Consider the following 22,382-nt stretch of genomic DNA (forward strand, 5'->3'; position numbering starts at 1 on the left):
TGAACGAGTAATCCTGATATGTGTGTTGCCTGACAATACAGACATTTTCACACACTACTAATTTCTTTTCCTCTGGTCCCAAGTAACGTGTAAAACGTGTTGTGTGTTAATGTGCAAGGACGATGGTTGTTGTGTGTTAGTGTGCAAGGACGATGCTTGTTGGGTCTGTTTCTATTCTGCTTTAATGTCCTGACCAGTGTACACCACTCACCTCCATAGAATTATCCGGAGGGCTCTTGGATTTTAATATACTAGTAGTCATGGGATGTGGAAACGTTAGTAAGAGGTTTCTACGTCGGAACCTTATTATCACCGTTGGATCTTGATGGAAACCTTTTTCCATTTCTTAACAAGTGGCTGGATCAAGGTGGGTTTCACGTCCGGTTGATTTTATTGTATTGAATGGATTTTGTTTTAATTGATGAGCATCACATGGGTGTCTTTGGTAATATCTCGAGACGGGGGGAAAGCTAATCAAAAGTGATGTAAGCTTATCCTTGGGTTTCGAGGTTGAAGATGATCGAGAGGTTGGGGGAGATTTCCCTCTGGGGTCTGTGTCACGCCCCGACCTCGCTGTGTAGATATTGTCCGGTTCTGGGTTTTCCACCCTCCCCGGTTTTGTTTTCCAGCAGCACTAACCATGCCGGACCCACTCCGAGGGGCCCGCCCCTTGGAGATGCTGAAAATGCGTCTTTATAGGGAGGGGAAATCCACACACACACACACACACCCACACACACACACACAGAGATATATATATATATAGCCCAGCAACTTTTCCTCCCTTTCTGACATGGGATCTCACAATATTATGTGACGCCTCGACCTCGCTGTGTAGATATTGTCTGGTTCTGGGTCTTCCACCCTCCCCGGTTTTGTTTTCCAGCAGCACTAATTGTGCCCGACCCACTCCGCGGAGCCTGCCTCTTACAGATGTTGAAAACACGTCTAGATAGGGAGAGGGGAAATCCACATATATAGCCCAACAACTTTTCCTCTCTTTCCGATGTGGGATCTGACAATCCACCCCGCTTGGGGCCCAATGTCCTCACTGGCACATCGTACTGGATGGGAGGTCCAGCTCTGATACCATTATGTCACGCCCCAACCTCGCTGTGTAGATATTGTCCGGTTATGGGTCTTCCACCCTCCCTAGTTTTGTTTTCCAGTAGCACTAATCGTGCCCGACCCATCCAAGTCGTGGGGTTGGGGGGAGTTTTTGTCCCAAGTTGAAAATTGACAAGTCCTTTTTTTAAAGAAAGTCCTTTATTAGGAAAGTTGATAGAAGGAAAAACTTCCTAGTCCAATAAGATTAGGATACACAAAATTTAAAAATTGTGGGACTCTTAAAAGAAATCCATAAACTCACGATTAAACACAAAACGTGCAAAACTCTACCCTAAAGAGAAAAACTTTGGAACGTGGAGTTTTGAGGAGAGAAAAATTGTTCTTCCCCAAAAAGTATGTGAATTAAATTAATTTTCTTGTTTGCATCTTAATAATCTACTTCAAACCTGTAGTTATGATTAACTAAATAAAGAAAAATAAGATTTATTCTTAGATCGTCGTTAGATTGGGAGAAATCATGGATTTTCGAAAGACCTAATGTTAGTTTATATTAATCTGCCTGAAATCTTGGTGCGAGCTCTGTTAAGACTTAAAAATGAAGGTCCTGTGATCTGATTTAGGTTTTGATGTGTTCTGTAAAATTATAGATTTTCAAGTCTTCTTTGAAATGGATTTGATTTCATAATTTTTGGATTTCAGATGATTATTTTATGAATATTCTCGTACAGTGCGTCAAATTTGCCTGAAATCTAGGTCCGAGTTTTGTTATGACTTAAAAACGAAGGTCGTATTATCTGATTTAGGTTTCGACGTGTTCTATGAAACTATAGATTTTTCAATCTTCTTCCAAATGGATTTTGTGTCATAATTTTTGGATTTCATATGAATATTATATGAATATTTTTCTGTCGAGTGTCTAGTATGTCGAAAAACGTGTTTGAAAATCGGGCAGCACGGTTGTGGCGGGATTAAACCAAAATATATATATTCTAAATGTCTATAAACCTTCTAAATTATATATTAGTTGTATTATAGGTGATTTGTAAGATTTAACTTGGAGGTTTGCAAGGGAATTGGTTGTTCGAACTGTTGATATGTAACTTGTGAGTTTGTGTAGGAGTTTTTCGTACATTTAAAAATCTGTTTTAATAGCCATGTTTATGAATTGAAGTTATGTATTTGGAACTGATATCTTTTGGTTATTTAAAGCATATCTTTAGCATGATTAAATACATGAAAATTGGATCAAGTACACCGTTGTTTGCATGTTTTAATTGCATAAAAATCCACAAGTTATTTCGTGCTTTTAAAGATGTTGGATTTTATTGCATGCAAAATCTTTAGATATTTGATTTGTTGTATAATCGTTATTATTCTATAGAACGTTTATGATTGGTTCCGAGTGGGTCGGTTGGTGCTTTGTGCACGGTGACTGGTGATTGGGTCCGAGTGGGTTGATTGGTGCTTTGTGCACGGTGGCTAGCGTAGCTATGAATTGATATTCCGACCTTAACCAGTTGGAGGGTGATAACTGGTGCGTAGTCACGTAAAGATAGGTTTTTTGCCTACATAGTGAGTGCTTGGTAGTACGATAGGGGATCACCACAATCGGGTTTTACGTAGGGGTGTTATTTTATCTGCGTTACTTGCGGACTCGAGACCATAGTCCTAACTTCGCAAGTTTAGAGAAACTCAGAGTCGCCACCTAGGTTAGGGCCTAGGACCCGTGTCTATTCTTCCAAGGAAATGAGTAATGACTCGAATTTCGTTGGAAGAATAGTAATCAGGGGTTCCTTTGTTCTGGGCCTAGAACCTTATATTTTACTCTGTTTGCTTAAGGCATGGTCCTTACCGATATCCAGGTAAGGGTTGTGGTTACAATTGGGGAAGGTATTAAGCACCCCTCTCGCCCGCCTTAATCCGGTCTCTTAACTTAGATTGGCATTTTGGAAGGATTTGAAATAAAATAATTTGATTTTTATTTCCCTTGTTTAGATTATGCTTAATTCCGAATGTAAATGGAGTGAATTTACAAAAGAAAACGAAAATAAACGATAATTAACTTGATCGGTGTTGTAAGTTGTTTACGGCCCCGAAAGGAACTCGCAACTACTTACGATCAGGTTAACTTAAATCAAACGGAAACTGACTGTACAGAAAGTAAAAGTAAAGCAGAGGGGTTTATATCGTAAGTTCATGGGGCAATTTGTGCGCCCGAGATCCTATAATGTCACCACCTCGTACTTTACTGTGCAGAAAACTATAAATTGAAGAAAGTAAAGAGCAAGTCAGAGGCTGTAATACCCGGCCCCAAGCTGGGAAGTTTTTTTTTTTTTACAATGTGCGTCACTATCAAAAGTTGGGTTTAAAATTTTTTGAGCTTGTAGGGGGCGTCATTATAAAATTAAGCTTATGTTTTCTTGTAACTTGGAAGGTCGATCGAAGCAGTTAGATCATTTCCACGCATGGGTGCCACTATAGCCCTCAAATAATTTTGATCTAGAAGCAATCTCAACCACAAGTCAAGAAATATTGGTTTTCCCATTTCAGAGAGTTCTAATTTAACAAGTTAATTTATACGGGTAATTAATTTCCAATAAATAAGAATTAATTGGTTTAATCCTTAAGTCCCGAATGAAATGAGCTTATTTAGAAGTTAGTTAGAATTTAGTTTACTTTTAGCCAAATTAAGTAGAAATGGGCCTATTATTTAGGGGGGGAAAACTAGAAAGCATAAAATGTTTTATATAAATCTTTGGATTTAGTTTACAAGGGGTGGCTATTAAATGGGGAGTTTCTCTTTCATATATCGGTAATAGAGATGGTCTCGTTTAGATGGGTCAACTTTCTCCTGAAAGGGTGTTAAGTTAAAATTTTAATAAGTTTAAAAGTTTCATTAAGAGGTCAAAATTAATAAGAGATTTATTCCTCTCAATCGTTTTGGTTAATAGGAGATGATGTTTTTGGGAAGCTCTACGTTAAGTTGTTTTTGGGAAGCTCAACATAAGTGAAAGCAGTTTGGGCAATGTTACATTAGTGGAAAGGTGTGTCATTATCAAAATGACGAATATTTAGAATTATTTACATGATGAATTTGGGTGTACTTATCAGACAAGGCCTGAACCAAATTAAGAGGATGCTATTAACTGCTTCTGAAGAGTTATTTTTAAGTGCTACGAGATAGGGAATTAGCCTAAGATGACCAATAGTCATAGTCTGAACGGTCCATCATTGTTAGAATTCCATCCCTTTCAAAATGGAAGTAAAGCTTTAAGTAATTAAATCTGGTCATAAATCCCATGCAATGCAATTTATGGGAGCTTAATTGGTGAAGAGTCCTTATCCTTTACATTTCCACTACCAAATTTATAGGCTACCGTTATTATTAGGATTATTGATTTCTTCATGATAGCCGGCCATAAAGAATTGATTGTGTGAAACAAAATAAAGCTAATTCGTTATTTGTTTTTCTCTTATCTTAGTTTTAAAAGGAAATGAGGAGAGTGGGCTGTTGCAAAAAGGATTGGGATCCAATGGTTAAGATTTGATGCTATTAGAGATTTTTAAGGGAATTAGAAAGATGCTTAGTCGTGCAAAAGGTGAGACGTGTTCACTTCATTCGGTGATTTAGTTACAAATAAAAAAAAGGTAGTTAATGTTTCGTTTGGAAAAAAATGGAGAAAATGAGAGAGAGAGAGAGAGAGAGAGAGAGAGAGAGAGAGAGGATGAAGAAAAAAATAACGAGTGGAGGACAAAGAGAAGAAAAAGAAGAAGAAGAAGATGACTATGAGGTAGGTGAAAATTTATGTTTTGTAGCATAAATTATTGAATGAACTGATTCAAAGTTCCGTTTTATATATTTTCTGATTAAAGGGTGATAGTATCTTGAGTATTATAACAACCATGAAAAATGAAACTAAACAAGTAAGTAGTATCATTAGCAAAAGATGATAGGTCATACATCAGTTTTCTCTCTCGAGTGAAAGGAATAAATGAGCACTTCTTGTTTTTTATGATATAATGACCCTTCTATTTTAGTATTTGACTGTCCATGAAAGTTAAGACATTTTATTTTTGTTCCATTTATGTTAATGTTGAAATATATGAGTAAAAGGATAACAAGACGATTACGCTATGGGGGTTATACATTATGGGCCTTCAAGAACATCATGCATGGTTTTGTAACCAAGATCTTTTGAATATGGTATATTGCATATTTTTACAAAACAAGGAAGAAATGATTTAAGGACTTAAGCATCGCAAAGCACTGTGGAATGCCATATAGCTATGAAAAGGGCGGGTTCATTCTGCGACCTTAGGGTGGCACCCTTAAACCAAGGATATGAGGGCTTGCGCAGTGTCCGCCTAAGTCGCTTCCAGTAAATCGGTTGGACTAGGCACCCTTTTTGCACACCGGTAAATCGGGTGGACTAGGTTATGTATGATGAAAGTCGCTTCCGGTAAATCGGTTGGACTAAGCCCCTTTCGCACACCGGTAAATCGGGTGGATTGGGTATGTTTTGGTGATTCGAGGGTATTGGCATTCATACCTCTCGACTAAGAAAATAAGTTTTCATGCATAAAAAGGAAATAAGTTTTCTTGTACGCATTGATCATGACATTTTAAAGTGAAACTGGTAAAAGAAGATACACTATACGATACTAGTAATGTTGCATAAAATAAAATCCACCATAAGAAGTTAGTAATGCTGTTGTGTAATTCAATTTCGATAAGTATTAGTAATACTAATATTTATGAAGAAGATGAATTGGATTATATATGTTATCACTTTTCTTCCAAGTTTTTAGATGATATAAAACTTTCTGTTCTCTACTGGGTTTCTGTGGTTGAAACTCACACCAAAAATAAAAATTTCAGATGTGGATACTTGTTACATTCAAGAGGACCACAAAGAGGACGAGAACTAGCGAAGGAGCGACGCCTTAGTAATTTCTGGTTTAGTTTCCCTTTATTCATTGTTGTACATTTCTACTTCCACGTTTTGTAAGTCTTAAATTATTTTATTCAATGGTTGAGATTACTTTTATGCGCTTTTTTACTTCAAAAAAAAATTACTGATGTCTTTTCGTTAACAGGCCGTGTTTTGGGATTCCGAAATTCGGGTCGTTACACGCTCTGCCATAGCGGAACAAGTCTCTTTGACACCTCAGCCTCGTATCTTACTATACAAATGTAAAAGTACAGAAAGCAGTAAAGTGCTAAAATTAGTGAAAGGTAGGTAGAGGGGCTTGACATCAAGGCGATGAAACCCACACTACCCGTTTTGTAAATATCCAACAGAAAAGTAAATGGATTACCTTTTTCAGATTTGTATCGTAAGTTGCTTTCGGCAGAGCCTAATTTCGCAACTTACTTTACAACAAAAAAGTAAATGGATTGCATTTTTTTAGGTTTGTATCGTAAGTTGCTTTCGGCAGAGCCTGATTTCGAAACTTACTTTACGACAGAAAAGTAAATGGATTACATTTTTTAGGTTTGTATCGTAAGTTGCTTTCGGCAGAGCTTGATTTCGCAACTTACTTTACGACAGAAAAGTAAATGGATTACATTTTTAGGTTTTCTGATCTTACCACTGGAGAGTTGGGCAACGTAACCGCGCTTGTTGGAGGAAGGAGACTTCAGAGACTGCCGAAATTTCGGCAGAACCACAGTGCTATATTGATAATAGGGCATTGGGCTCTCTGAAATTCGGCAGCACTATCGCGCTGAGTTGGAATGGGGCCTTCGAGGCTATGGAGAAACCGGCGGCGCAAAGGCGCTGTATAGCCGAAAATGCCTCCGAGTTTACCGAGATTTCAGTAGAACAACGGTGCTACTATGAAAAAGTAGCTCGTAGTTCTGCGAAATTCGGCAGAACAACGGCATAAATAAAAAAAGACGCTCTGAACTTTCGAAAATTCGGCGGAATGCTGACGTCCGAAAGGAGCTACCTAGTGTTTCTCTACTTTCTCTCTTCTAAAGCAAGCTAACTAGGGTTTCTGTCTGATTTTCTACAGGGGTTTGACGCTTGAAAAAAGGAGAGATACACCGAAAGAAGGTGTATGCACCTGAGGGGAGAGAGAGAGAGAGAGAGGAGGGATAAGTGTTAAAAAACCTTTACCCCCTCCCTTACCTCCCCTATTTATAGGGGAGGGGTAAAAAATCTCTGGTTCAAACCAGAATTCGTCTGGGACGACATCATCGCCATAAAGGTGGATGATGTCGTCCCCGGTTCCCGTGATAATTCGTCTCTTCTCTGTTTTGTTTTGTAGTATTTTTTGTCTCTCATCGATATGTTCGATCGTCCATATCTCTTCCGATTGGACTCCGATTCCCTCGCAGTCAGGTTTGTTGGATTCCTTATGTTCGGTGCTTTCCAATGAGCCAGAAATCAGGTGCTTTCTGGAGACTGGGTGTCCTTTGGATGCCAAAAGAAGGTTGCAGACCAAAATTTAACCTACCGATTGGGAATGCCGTGTACGGGCTTACCGGTTTATGTCGTAAATGACAACGCTGTGTAAACAGGCTTCTGGTTCGACAAAAAAGGCATTTGCCATGTTAAAACGGGCTTTCAGGTGGTGGTGGTTTCATCTCTTATCAAGGCATTTGGTCGTCCATATCTCTTCCGATTGGACTCCGATTCGTACGCAGTCAAGTCCGTTGGATTCCTTGTGTTCAAGGCTTTCTAATGAATCCAACATCGGGTGCTTTCGAGAGAGTGAGTGTCCTTTGGGTGCCAAAAAGGGAGTTTCAGACCCTAGGTTAACTTACCGATTAGGAGTGCCGTGTGCAGATGGACTTACCAGTTTATGCCGTATAAGGCGGGTACTGTGTAGACAGGCTTTTGGTTTGCCGAAAAAAGGTAGGTGCTATGATAAAAACAGGCTTTCAGTGGTTGAAAACATCATTAGGTACCCTAAAGAGAGATTGAGAGAAACACGATTGGTGCTCCGGAACTCATCATAAGGTTCTTCCTCGCATCACCTATCACTAATACATCCTTGACAAAATTTGGTGTCTAAAGATGCCCTCTTTAGTAGAGGGTGCAAAGCACCTGAATGCCAAAGTAAGGAGACAACAAAATTTTGTCAATGGAGACTAATAATAAGCTTGTAAGATTCACATCAGATCCTTAGGTGTACAACCTTCACCGAGGAGTCTTGTTGTCAGGTCATCGAGTGGAAACCTCTCGCTGATGGTTTTTGGGGTTTTGAAGATACGACCGTCAGAATGAGTCCTAGTATGGACGTCATTGCTAACAGCCGAGATAGACAACGAGAATCAGGTTAAGAATACCTGACTCGGGGAGGGACCTCTAGGGATGTCATTTTGACACCCAGTGCGAACACTGATAACAGAATTGCCAAAGCGACACCTGTTGCTTGATACGACGGATCGTACGCAAGATTTTACTTAAACTAACAAGGCGTTCATATTAAATATTAATTTATAAACTAAAAGCTCGGATGCAGAACGATGACAATAAGATATGCATACATGATGATGTGAAAATACAACATAGACATTAATTAGATTGTTCTCCACGACTTCATGTTTCTCATGGGAAAAGGAGAGACTTTTTTTTTTCATGGTTTTAGGAGCGTAAAAGCTCCTAAAATCAAGTTTCTCCCTCTCCAGTCTATCTCTCACAACCAGCCCCACAAATATTACACGACATAATTTTTTCAAGTTTGCCAAACATGGCCTAAGTGATACAATTTTCTTTCCTTCAATGTTATTATCCAATCTACAAGGGTTTGTTTGGCTGTACATAAAAAGCACAAGAAAAGAAAAGTAGATTCCCAATTCTTTACTTTCATTTCCTTCTGGGTCCATTTGGTTGCATCAAATATTGAAACAATCAAAGTAAAATAACATGTTTTCTTTGTCGCAGTTTTGTTTGGTAATGGTGCCCACTTACTATTCACGTTACAGTGCTAGAGGAATGTAAATTTTTCAGATGCAAGCAAAATGACTCAGGTTTGAGAGGAAAGTCAAACGCTAAAAAATTGCTTACAATTGGAAAATTTACAAATGACAGGATTATAATGTGAATAGTAAAAGACAACCAAACAAGAAAATATTTGATTTTCCACTAATGATATTGGCACTACCATGTTTTTATAATTGCATTTACTCATCTCGTCTTTTACTATATATACTGATATGAAAGGTTCTAACTGTTCCCCAAAAAGCTGTCCGCACCCGGTTAAAAAAGAAAAGACAAGTTGAGTTTGTGCAATTCATAAAATATTCTTGATTTTCCTATAAAAAATACGATTTTTAGTAGGGGTGCAACTCGGGTCGGGCGGGTCATGTTTTTCAAACCCGAGGACTATCTCAGGTCGGGTTGGGTCTAAAAAAATTAGAAGAAAACCCGAGATTCGTAAACCCGGCCCTACCCAAGATAGTTTCTCGGGTCGGTTTAGGTTTTCATTTCTTAGCGTAAAATGGTGACTAATTTTAAATATTTTAGAAAAAAATCAAATCTTCACACCAAATATCTCTAAATTCATGTCATCAAGTGTATAAATTTAAGGAGGTCACTATATTTTCACATAACAGAGATGATCACTTCAATGAAACAATTGTATCAATATATTGGAAAATACTTTTCTATGTTATTCAAGAGATATGTAAGAAAGTCACACTATACTCATATGAGTCCGGTCAGATTTCGAGTTTTGGATTTGTTTTCTTTAAACCCGGCCCTACCTAAGATTGAGTCGGATTTTCCAATTTAAAACCCAACCCTACGCAAAGACCCATGATTTCTAAACCCGATCGATGTTATTTTCGGCCCGACCCAAGTTGCAGCCCTTATTTTTAGTATACGGGGGACTACATACTTTTGTAGTCCGAGGACTACAGTAACCAGCATTTAATTTCAAAACCATAGAATCCGATATGAGAGAAGGCGCGCGATTTTGCTATTAAAAAGAAACTAAACAAAACCCTAGAATGCTTCTTCATCAAACTAAACCCTAGAAATCCTATCAAAACCCTAAAGGAACTCTCTCAAATCAAGTATGCTTTATTTTGAAAACATTTGTATACTATTTTCTTTTTATTTATCTACAGTTTGTTTGAATTATAATTTCTTTGTTGGAGTTTTCTATTCTTTGTTAGTGTGTAAACGTCTGTATATTCTTTTCCTATTGTTTTTGTATATTTTGATTGAATTATCATTACATTGTTGGAGATTTATATTCTTTGTTTTATGTTGTAATTTGGTTTGAATTTTGTTAGAGGTGTGGGTAAATGGACTCTGAGGCTTATGCAAGGGTTCTTCCCCAAGGATCCGGACACTACAACATCCGAAGAGCCAATGCAAAAGGGTATTTCACTTTACTTTTTTCATTTCATATGTATAGTCTCGTCATGATGTTACGAACCCAAATCAGTTTGTAACGTGATTGATCTTCTTGGAGGTAAGATCAGCCTCTTGACCCACTTTGAGGGAAGGGTTAGTCCTCCTTTGTGTGCGAGGACACAATTTACAAGATAAACTTCTTCATTCATTTGAAAAAGACTACTTACATGTTATTTATAGAAAACCCACTTGACCACTTCCTCTCTCCCAAGCCAATCTAGATAACCCTTATCTCTAAGACGCCTATCCATTCCAAACAACCAGATAGAAAACTCCTCAAAATCTAAACTAATTTATTCTACTCTAAGTGGGGACCCATCTAGGTGTTAATGATAAGAACAACTTCCTAACTACACCAATTTCCATATGACGCTGGGATTCTGTTTGAGCCATCTCTAGAGCCAAGTGTTTTGGCCATCTACTTGGATGACCTAGCTTTTAGGAAACCTTATGAGTTGTTTGTAACAGATATCATCTATCCGAGATCTCAACTGTTGTAATCTTCATCCTTGTACTTATCACATTTACTTTATATATTTACATCCTCACATGCAAATAGCATTGAGGAATTCAGCCAATTCAGTCTTTACATGGTATCTGACTTTTAGGTTACTTCAAATCATTCGATCTAGTCATCTTCTCCATTGTTTGGCATGGCATCCTCCCCATCCAACATTTCTTCTTCTTCACCCTCCAACACTTCAACTCCTGCATGTGCCGTCCAAGATTCATCCACACTCACCCTTCCTGCCTTGCCTTCATTATCTCATGTCAATCATGCGATCTCATTAAAGCTTGATCGCACAAACTACCCCCCTTTGGTGCTCGCAGTTCATCCCAATCCTTCGAGCCCATGACCTTCTTGATTTTATTAACGGCAAAACGCCGTGCCCGCCAACATATTTACCACGAGAAACCCCAGATGCGCATCTCGTTCTCAACCCCTACTTCAAGACATGGCATTGTCTTGATCAACTCATACTCAGCTGGCTCATTTCGTCTCTGACGGAAGCCCCTCTCGCTCAGGTAGTCATCTTACATCCTCCATGGCCGTTTGGACAGCCTTAGAAAGGATGTTTGCTTCTGCATCTCGGGCTCGGTTGATGCAGCTTCGTCTCCAGTTGCAGTCATTGAAGAAGGGAAATCTTTCTGTTGCAGATTTCCTCCAGAAAGCAAAGACACTCGCCGACGCCCTTGCATCGGCCGGTCATCGTTTCTGATACCGACCTTGTCTTATGGTCGGTTTGGGACCCGCATATGATAACTTTGTTACCACTGTGACGAATCGTTCTGACGATATTTCACTGGATGATCTCAATGGCCTACTATATGGCCATGAAGTTCGCCTTGAACTTCAAGCACTCTCCATTGCAGGCGCTACACTTCCTAAGGCTAACGTAACTTCCAGGTTGCCATCCTCCTTTACTCCAAACCGTCGCAACAATAGGAATACCAACCCTCGCAATGGTCGAGGTCGCGGTCATGTTTGTTGTCAGAATACTCAGTACCAGTTTCAACCTCGACAAGCTTCCCCTCCTCCGCTACCACCGCCCAACAATCATGGCCGTACGTTGCCAACTTTGTGGACGCTTCGGTCATGCCGCCATCACTTGCTACAAGTATACAAATACTTCTTCTAGTGACTATGCCCATCCACCGTATTCTGCCATGTACGCAAGTCAGCCGGCATACTTTGATCTCGGGTGGTGTCTTGACTCGGGTTCTACAAATCGTCTAATGCCGGACCTTGCGCATTTGCAATCCGTATCTGAGTATTAGGTTAGTGATCAGATTTGAGTGGGTAACGGCCAAGGTTTGCACATTCACCATATTGGGTCCTCCATTATTCCTTCTTCCTCTCATAATTTTCACCTACGTAATATTTTGCATGTTCCTCATATCACTCGTAATTTGCTTTCCGCACATCGTTTTTTTACTGATAATGCCGTTTCGATTGAATTTACCCCTGTGGATTGCTCGGTTAAGGACCTTCGAATGGGGATCGTTCTGCTCCGCTCACCGATTAGTGGAGGACTCTACTCTCTTCCAGTTCATGTTTCGTTGTCTAATAAAGTGGCGGATTGTTGTGTGTTAGTTGGCGAACGGGTTCCTGCTTCCTGCTGGCATCAATGTTTTGGCCACCCATCCTCCCGCATGCTTCATAGTCTACTTCGCAAATTTCATCTTTCTGTGGATTCAAATAAGCTTCATCGTCTCTGCACCTCTTGCCAACTCGGAAAAAGCCATCGTCTTCTCTTAAGGTCTACGGGCCATCGATCTACTTCTCCCCTCGAGTTAATTTATTCTGATGTTTGGGGCCCTGCCCCGGTTGACTCTATTAATGGCTTTCGTTATTATGTCCATTTCATTGATGATTTTAGTAAGTTTACTTGGATTTATCCAGTTATTAAAAAATCTGATGTGTATGCACCATTCATTCAATTTAAATATCATGTTGAAAACATATTTAATTGCAAAATTAAATTTCTATAGACTGGTGGTGGAGGCGAATTTCGTCGTCTCACCTCATTTTTATGTGCATCCGGCATTGGACACCGTTTTTCCTGTCCACATACACACGAGGAAAATGGATCATCCGAGCGTAAACATTGTCACATAGTTGAAATACGCCTCACACTTCTTGCTCATTCATTTGTCCCACTACACTATTGGGATGACGCTTTCCGCACAACAGTTTATCTAATTAATCGGCTACCTACATCCACTCGTAGCCATCTAGAAATTCTTTTCTCGTGCCCGCAGGACTATCGCTTCTTAAAGGTTTTTGGTTGTACTTGCTATCCCTACCTTCGTCCCTATAAACAACACAAAGTACTTTTTCGATCTGTCAAATGTGTCTTCCTCGGTTATAGTCTTAATCATCATGGTTATAGATGCGTCCACATACCATCAGGTCGTGTTTATATTGCTCGCAATGTTGTCTTTGATGAAAGTGACTTTCCCTTTGCATCACTTGCTCCTTCCAATCCTGTTCGGCCTCCTCCCTCTCCTCCTGTGCAGATGTCGGCGCCATGGCCTCTCGGATCTCCTGTGGTACTACCTCCTCAGCAGTCACTCTCTTTAAGCGTACCTTCTAATTTAGGAACGCCACTTCCTCCTGCTTCTCCTACTGATCCACCCCTATATCTTGCGGTGGGTCCTGACCCAATTCCTTCTACCGACCCACCCACTAGTGCCAACTTCCATCCTATGGTCACCCGCTCCAAAGCTGGGATACGAAAGTCCAAAGCCTTACTAGCTACTAGCTACCCTTTGACTCTGCTTGCAGAATCTAATTCTATCTAGGAACCGACCAGCTTCGCTCAAGCGTCAAAAGTTCCAGAGTGGCGCTTTGCACTGGCAGATGAATTCAATGCCCTGCTACGGAACGGCACATGGACCCTCGTTCCACCACACCCTCACCAAAACATTGTTGGATCCAAATGGGTTTACAAGGTTAAAAGACGAGCTGATGGCACTATTGACAGGTTTACGGCGCGCCTTGTGCCCAAGGGCTTTACACAACAGGCTGGGTTAGACTATGGTGAAACTTTCAGCCCTGTGGTCAAGCCTACTACAATACGTATTATCTTCTCTCTTGCGTTCTCCGTTGGTTGGCCGCTCCAACAATTGGATGTGCACAACGCCTTTCTACTTGGCACGCACTCAGAAGAAGTTTATGTGTCCCAAACCCCAGGTTTGGTTGATCCTCGTGCACCCTTGCATGTGTGTCTCCTTCAAAAAGCCATTTATGGCCTTAAGCAAGCCCTCCGTGCATGGTACACACGACTCAATAATTTTTTATTTGGCTTAGGCTTGCATGACTCACGGTCGGATTCGTCCCTCTTTATGTATCGTCATAACAACATCATTATTCTTCTACTGGTTTATGTTGATGACATTATCCTTACGGGTAATAATAGTGGAGCCCTCAATCGCCTTCTTACTCGGCTTAGTCGTGAATTTGCTATCAAGAACCTTGGTAAACCACGGTACTTTCTTGGCATTGAGGTCCAGGATGTCTGTGGTGGCATTCTATTATCCCAGAGCAAATACATTGCAGACATTCTCTCTCGAACAAAGATGGATGGTGCAAAGCCTTGCATCACACCAATGGCTTCCTCATTAGTACTTTCCAAATTCTCTGGCACTCCACTGAAGGATCCTACTGATTATCGTAGTACTGTTGGTGCTCTCCAATATTTATCACTTACTCGACCAGAAATTTCGTTTGCTGTGAACAACGTGTGCCAATTCCTTCATCGTCCTACGACGAAGCATTGGTCTGCGGTCAAATGAATCCTCATGTACTTAAAGGCCACGATCACCTCTGGCCTCTTTCTACGGCATTCCGCTTCTATGGCTATGCGCGCCTTCTCTGACGCTGATTGGGCCGGTTGCCCAGATGGCTACAAATAAACTAGTGGCTATTGTGTCTTCCTTGGTCCAAATTTAATCTCATGGAGTTCACGGAAGCAGCCTACAGTAGCTCGCTCTAGTACTGAAAGTGAGTATAAAGGACTGGCCAATGCAGCCGCTGAAGTCACATGGCTTCATTTCCTCCTTGATGAACTTGGTTTTCCGCCCCGCATTACTCCAATTCTATGGTATGATAATATTGGAGCCATTTAACTTTCGGTGAATCCTGTTTTCCATGCTCGCACTAAGCATGTAGAAGTTGATTATCACTTTGTACGTGACAAGGTCGGACGCAAAGAACTGGATGTGCATTTTATTCCAAGCATGGACCAGATTGCAGATATTCTTACGAAGCCCCTAAGCTCATCTTGATTTCACTTATTGCGTTCCAAGCTCACGGTCTGTTCACGACCGTTTCACTTGCGGGGGAGTGTTAAGGATAAGAACAACTTCCTAACTACACCAAGTTCCATATATGACACTGGGATTCCATTTGAGCTATCTCTTGAGCCACGTGTTTTGGCCATCTATTTGGATGACCTAGTTTGTAGGAAACCTTATGAGTTGTTTGTAACAGATATCATCTATACGAGATCTCAACTGTTGTAATCTTTATCCTTGTAATACTTGTCACATTTACTTTATATATTTACATCCTCACATGCAAACAGCATTGAGGACTTTCACCCAATTCAGTCTTTACCCTAGGTACGTAACACATGACAAAGGAAAATGCTGTAATTATGTCAATTTCATCTTCTTTCCTTTTCTTTATTTTCCTGAATCTGTATATTTTTTAATTTATCAGGGAAGGGGAAGAAAGGATCCAAACGCTATGTTCCTCAAAAGAATTCTGTGCAATATGCACTATTGATTACTCTTTATAGGTATTCACCACATTTGTTTTTTTTTGTTTTCCTTTTTTTTTTCACTCTTGTTGAAAATTCCTTCAGTTAAATACATTTGTTTCATCTTCTTTTGTTATATGTCATCTTTCTGTGCTAGATGAGTTGTAAATTTTGAGTTTTCAGGGAGACTTCAAAAGAGGCAAGTTTTATTCGAAAACAGGAGCTTATTGATGCAGCTGAAGCAAGTGGGTTTGCACGGGTGCCAATTGCGTAAGTAATTTCATATTATCTGAGCTGTGCCACCTAGAATAGGAGGGGTGAGATATGGTGTCTATGCTAACATCTAATCTTAACAGGCCAGAAAAGGGGAAAGGAATACCTGGGCAGTTCGTGAGTTCTGGTAGTGAGTGGTACAGTGGATGGAGCTGCATGAAGACATTGGTAGCAAAAGGTTTAATTTTGAAATCAAGCTGCCCAGCAAAGTACGACAATGTTTATAGACACATTTTATTATGTTGTTGGATACTGGCTTGTCCCTTTTGTTGTGGCTAACTTTATCACGTAGTTGCGTATGCTTTTTTTTTTAATCGGTAGTTGCGTATGTACTGCTTAAATTGAAATGTTCATAACTTCATATTGGTTTACTTGATGGTTTATGCCCCACTTTTATAACATCATCAGACCTTGTAGAACTTATACCGATATTCTTACTTTTTCACCTTATCTCAGTGTCACTATGCAATTTTCCTACCTTGGAGCGCTATATTAAAGAATATAAATATCACATGACTTATTGACTTATTCTGAGTTCTTGAATTTTCTTAAAAAGCAATACTTTATTAAATGGAATTTTCTTCATCCGAGTATAATATCTTTATGTTCATTGTGCTGTGGTGCGAAGTTCGTGCACTTTGTGGTTTATTGTGGTATATGTTTTGGTAAATATTTAAGCCATGATTTTCTCCTATTGGTCATTGGTAATGTTCTCTAGAGGTTGCATTGACATTGGTATATGCCTTGTAGTTGAGAATGTAAGGTTTTACATCCAATTAAAGGGCATGGCTTTATGTTTGGCCCTTTGAGAATGTAAAGTTTTACATCCAATTCAAGGGCATGGCTTTATGTTTGGCCCTTTTGCTAGGCATGATTCCCATACGGTGGTTTCTTGTTCTTCCGTGCAACGAGAGAATCAACAGGAATGAATGACAATAACTAGTGGTAGCGAAACAATCTAACAGACCTAACTTTATTAGAATAAGATTTAATGCTTATATCCAATGGAAGAGTAGAGGACTTGAAGAGGGCATGGTTGACAGTGGCCTAGATGTTGCCATTGATTTCATGACTGGCTAGCACATTGTAGATCAACCGTGAATTGAATGATTGATCACGCTATGTTGATTACTTCACATACAACTCCTGGTGGATGTTTTCCATTTTTTTTTTCATGTGATTAACATGCCATGCCAAGATCATGCATATACAAGATCATCATTAGTAGTATGAGAAACTTGTTGTACAGACATGGGTTATCATGGGAGTGTGTTGCTATTGTCAAACTAGCATGTTATGATTTTCTATAGTGGTAAATTTCTTCAAGCATTGCCTTTATGGAGATGAGATTCATGCAAGCATTTCACGGGGCATTTTGTGGAGTAGCGGCCATAGGCCATATTAACACCACGTTTTCAATAAAGTAATAACAAAAAGCATGGAGGGCTTCTATAGGAGTCTGCATATCAGTATTGTAGCGTTTCTCAGCATATCAGTAATATGCTTTGGATGAGAAATGAATATATTTTAACATATATACATGTATTCACTTCTTTTTTGGATTCCATTAAACTAGTGGTATTCTGAAGTTAGCTGTTACTTCTATATTGTAAATGACAAGTTTATGGAAATGAAAAAAGAATGGCCGAGGTAGCCAAAAACAAGGAGAAACACAGGGAGAAAAGTGACTAAACAAGGGGCGAGAAATTATTTAATCCATCCACTATTTTACTTGCTTCACTCGTAATTATTTAATACCATATCCTCTCCACTTGTAATGCCTTTGAATATATTTATATAATCTCGAACAAGGTTTTGATATATGTACATTGTGATTTTTTTACTTTGTTTTGGCAGGTAAATGCTAACTCAAGAAGGGCAAGAAGCTGCTCATGAATGCCTCTTGAGGTCTGGTTTAGTTGATTCTGTAGATCATTTGACAACACAGGATACATCCCCAAGTTGTGTAGTGCCTCGAAATGCATCAAAACCAATTGCTGCTCCTACTGACATAGTCGAGAGGGTAACATCTTTCTCACAGTCATTTAGTATGTATTGATGTAATACTTTTTGATGTAGCATATTCTCTTTTTTACTATGTCTATGAATGTATATGAACAATTGCACACACACATATATAATGGGAACTAATATTTCGACCACTTGCACCTGCTTCTTTTGTCAGTTTTTCTAAAATGACAAAATTCCCTCCTGTTTTGCGATTTTCTTCTTCCAATGCTAATGACTTTTCAGCGGTGATCGGATCGTTCGTGGCCGTTCGAGGAGTAGATCAAGCAAATGATGATATTACGGTCAGTCACAAAGGTATTTTTATATCTTATATTTTTATTTGAATCACCATCAGATTATTTAGCCCCAAGTTCTGGGTTAACGGGCGAAATCGACAAGAAAATTTTTGTTCTACGAGATTTCTAGTTCCTTTGCACATAGCGATTTTACCTGGGGGTGAAAACCCTTCCAACAGCTCAATCTTATGCATCTCAAGCAAGTGAACAAGCAAAGGAAGATCTTTGCAGGCCAAAAGCTTGAGGATCAATACGCACAAAGGTCAAAAGAGCTTGGATACCTTGGTGACATCATCGCACAAGTAAAGACTTTGAAGAATAAAAGTTGTCAAAGCAAGGAGCTCGAGTTGATGATCCCACAAGCTAACCAAGCACTAAAATAGAGAGCATATGAAGGCTAAGTAAAGAGGCAATCAAGTGAGTGAGTTTTCTATGGTAGAATGTATTGCGTTTTCTCTTGGATTTTTCTTTTGATCAAGGCACATTAAAAAATACGCCAAAGTGTATTCAAATTAGTCCCAAAACCAAGTGGAACAAAGCCCAAGTGACAAAGTAAGCTCGAACATAAAAAGACATAAAATTGGGACTTGCAAGGTGGACCTTAGACCTTAATCTTATTATAACTCGTCCAAATTATTATAAAATATTTTTGAAAATATGGTTATCAGATAGCTACTATTCTTCTCATATCCGTAGAGCATACAGACGAGAAATGAGAGAGATACGAATTTTACAAACCGGCAGTTGAAAACTGTAAAAACCAGTTTTTTGCAGACCGGGCGACCGCACCCCTCCCAGTCGACCGGACTACTTAAAAACTAGTTTTAAGTATACAAAACAGCGCACAAGGCGCAGGCGATTGGGGCACTCCATTCGACCGTCCCTTTAGTGAGAAACTAGTCGTTGGAGGCTATAACAGCTAGTTTTTTGGGCATAGTTTGTACCATAATGCCCTCCAACGACTAGTTTGAGCTGGGAATCACTATTTATGCATTCTAATGGTTTCAAAACAACACTTAATGGTTTTGCAACCAATCTTACCCTTGTACAAACACTTGCAAACCATTTTTGGATAAAATCTACTCTCTCCTTTTCTTGCCCCTTGATCTAGATGAAATACATGAGAGATTGGATTAGGCTTCACTTGTAACCTTATGTGAGAGAATCAATTGAGGGTAAACTTATAATCAAGCTTAGAAAGAGACTGTATCTTATTCTTCTTCTTGTGAGCTTCATTGTACGGTGGAAAGGGAACCATTCTTAAATCCCTCGGAAGATTTTAAGGGATCAAATTTTTGCCACTATAGAGAGATTGTGGGCGAGTGCTCGGAGACGCGTAGCCATCTTCGTGGGTGAGTGTGGAAGACACAGAGCCATCCTCGATGTACCGAATCTTCATTTAGTGGAATCCCTCAAGGAAACAAAACTTGAGATGAGTATAGTAGGTCTTTGGGTTTAAAGACCGAACAACTATAAAATCCTTGTGTGTGTCTTCTTCTCTCTTGGTACTTATCTCTCTTACTCTCTCTTGTGCATGATGTTATGTTCACTAGAGTGATTAATTAGCATTGAAATCAAATTTGACTTCATACTTTGTTATTTAGGCCATCGAAAATCAATTAGCAAATTAACTAGAGAATTGAGATTATATCATCAATTATAATTAACTAAACCTAATTGATTAAGAAAGATAAAACTAGGGTGAAATTGTAAAGTTTCAAAAGGGTAAATTTTTTCACCCCCCGCCTCTCGGTTGCCAAACCGGGAATTCAATGTCCCAATGCTTTCTGCTGTGATACCACTTTGTTGAAAATAAAAATTCATAAGTGAAGAATAAAGCTTTTCTTTAGAAAAAACAACACAAGAGAGTGGGCGGTTTCTTATATCTTTTTTTCATACAAAATAAATAACTAAAACATCCTTTATATACATATTGTTACTTGTACGTCTAACAACCACGTTTTTTTCTCTTTTTAACTTGCTTCACATGACTTCAGCTGATAAACATCTCACCCTGTAAAATAGCTGCTTAACTCTAACTCTCAACCCAAAGATAAAAACAAGATAATAACTTCTAGAAGATTAACTCAAAACACAACCGTCAAACACCTAAAACACTTTCACACGAATTCTAAAAAACTAAACTTGGGTGGCCCAAAGAGCGTGGAAATGTAGAGAGTACAAGTGACGGGAATGCTAGAAACAGGGTGGAAATATCATTTCAAAATACTACTTATAGACGGCTACCATGTAGGCTTCCCATGGGTGATTTTTCTTGCTTTATTACTTGTTCCAGATACTGGGCTATGAAGTACGAGTTAGTACTTTCTATTGTCCTCTCTGGTATGATCCACTTCCCCTCGACGTTCCGAACCATCCCCTTGTTGGGGTCCTGCTTCCACTGCGGTGGCACACAATACTCATCTCTCAAGAAATCACCGTCCTTGTTAACTAGAGCAATGTCACGTTTGTTGTCCAAGGAGAACTTGTGTCCCTTTCCATGGTAGCCGTCTATAAGGTGAAGAAGGACCTCCAAATTATGTGAACACACCAGGTCGAATGTCGCTTTTAGGAACGGCGAATTGGTATGATACAACATCAATTCCACCCCCACATGGGCGTAACTCCACTGGAAAGGGTCTGGAAACTTGGGCACGATGTCACGGGCATTGACCACCCTCAAAACCTTCACATTGAGCTCTTCACAGCGTTCTTTAAACCTTAGATTCCCTACTCTGGGTGCACAGAAGGAGAAGACAGTGATGGGGATTTGGCTACCATCAACCACGTTGACTTTCATCTCGGCGAGGTCGTAGGCGCTCATCAAAGCGAGGGCGCCTCCGAGACTATGTCCTGTGATGGTAATGCTCAGTTCCTCGCCTTTATATCTATCCACCAACCGTTTGATCTCGGCCAAAATCTGTTCCCGAGCAGAGAAGGAGCAGAAATTGCAGTCTTTTTCTTTAGCAGTGTACAGATCAAAGAACCCAGCTAGCATCTTCACCTCAGGGTCCCGGCCAAAGTTGGAAGAAACGACACTGGTTTTGAGGTTATGGATCCATTCCACATGGGTAACAGTTCCTCTCCAGGCCACAACTATGTCACGTCTTCCTAATCGCTTTATCTCATTTGGGTCTTTTAATACTGCAACATAACCCATCCAGTTGGCGTGTTTACTCCATACGTCGCTGATATTCGATTTCTGAAAGAACTTTGCGAGGTTTATATTGGAGGTTGCGTAGAGGTATCGGCATAGTTCGTAGCCTTGGTCGGCCATATCGAGCTTCTCGAAGAATTGGGGGCCTTCATATTTGCATGACCCGCAATATTTGGAACGTGGGTCTTTGTCAAAAGCGTCGTAGCAGCACTGAGAGAACTCTCCGTAGCGAATGATTTCGCTGCGGAGGTGAGAATTCATGGGGTCTAAGAGTCCTTTCCAGTTGTTGGACCCTTGAATTTCCCTCCATTTTTCTTGGAGGCTCTTCTCATCCTTAGTTCGATTTTCTGACGTTGAGACAACAGATGCCATCTTTGATGGTTTCAGGTTTGTTTGTAAGTTGGAGACTCCTGTTTGGGTTTTGGGGTGATTTAAAGGAGAAGGCACACATTATCCGAACTAGTTGAGTAAGACGTGTGTGGTTGTGAACGAATAATCCTGATATGTGTGTTGGCTGACAATACTGACATTTTCACACCGTACGCATTACTTTTCGTCTGGTCTCAAGTAACGTGTAAAACGTGTTGTGTGTTAATGTTCAAGGACGATGGTTGTTGTGTGTTAGTGTGCAAGGACGATGCTTGTTGGGTCTGTTTCTATCCTGCTTTAATGTCCTGACCAGTGTACGCTACTTACCTCCATAGAATTATCCGGAGGGCTCTTGGATTTTAGTATACTAGTAGTCATGTGTGGTTGTGAACGAATAATCCAGATATGTGTGTTGCCTGACAATACAGACATTTTCACACGGTACGCATTACTTTTCCTCTGGTCCCAAGTAACGTGTAAAACGTGTTGTGTGTTGATGTGCAAGGACGATGGTTGTTGTGTGTTACTGTGCAAGGACGATGCCTGTTGGGTCTGTTTCAATTCTGCT

The 22,382-nt window shown here is 39.9% G+C and overlaps 1 pseudogene; it reads right to left on the reverse strand.

Moving 5' to 3' along the window:
• Window positions 1-20,157: 20,157 nt before the first annotated feature.
• LOC143852923 (phospholipase A1-Igamma3, chloroplastic pseudogene) lies at window positions 20,158-21,867 on the reverse strand (annotated as a pseudogene).
• Between the last annotated feature and the right edge of the window lie 515 nt (window positions 21,868-22,382).

The sequence above is a fragment of the Tasmannia lanceolata genome, unplaced genomic scaffold (assembly GCF_043159265.1).
Source record: "Tasmannia lanceolata isolate RefF3 unplaced genomic scaffold, GAP_Taslan_0.1 ptg000019l, whole genome shotgun sequence".
NCBI classification, from domain to species: domain Eukaryota; kingdom Viridiplantae; phylum Streptophyta; class Magnoliopsida; order Canellales; family Winteraceae; genus Tasmannia; species Tasmannia lanceolata.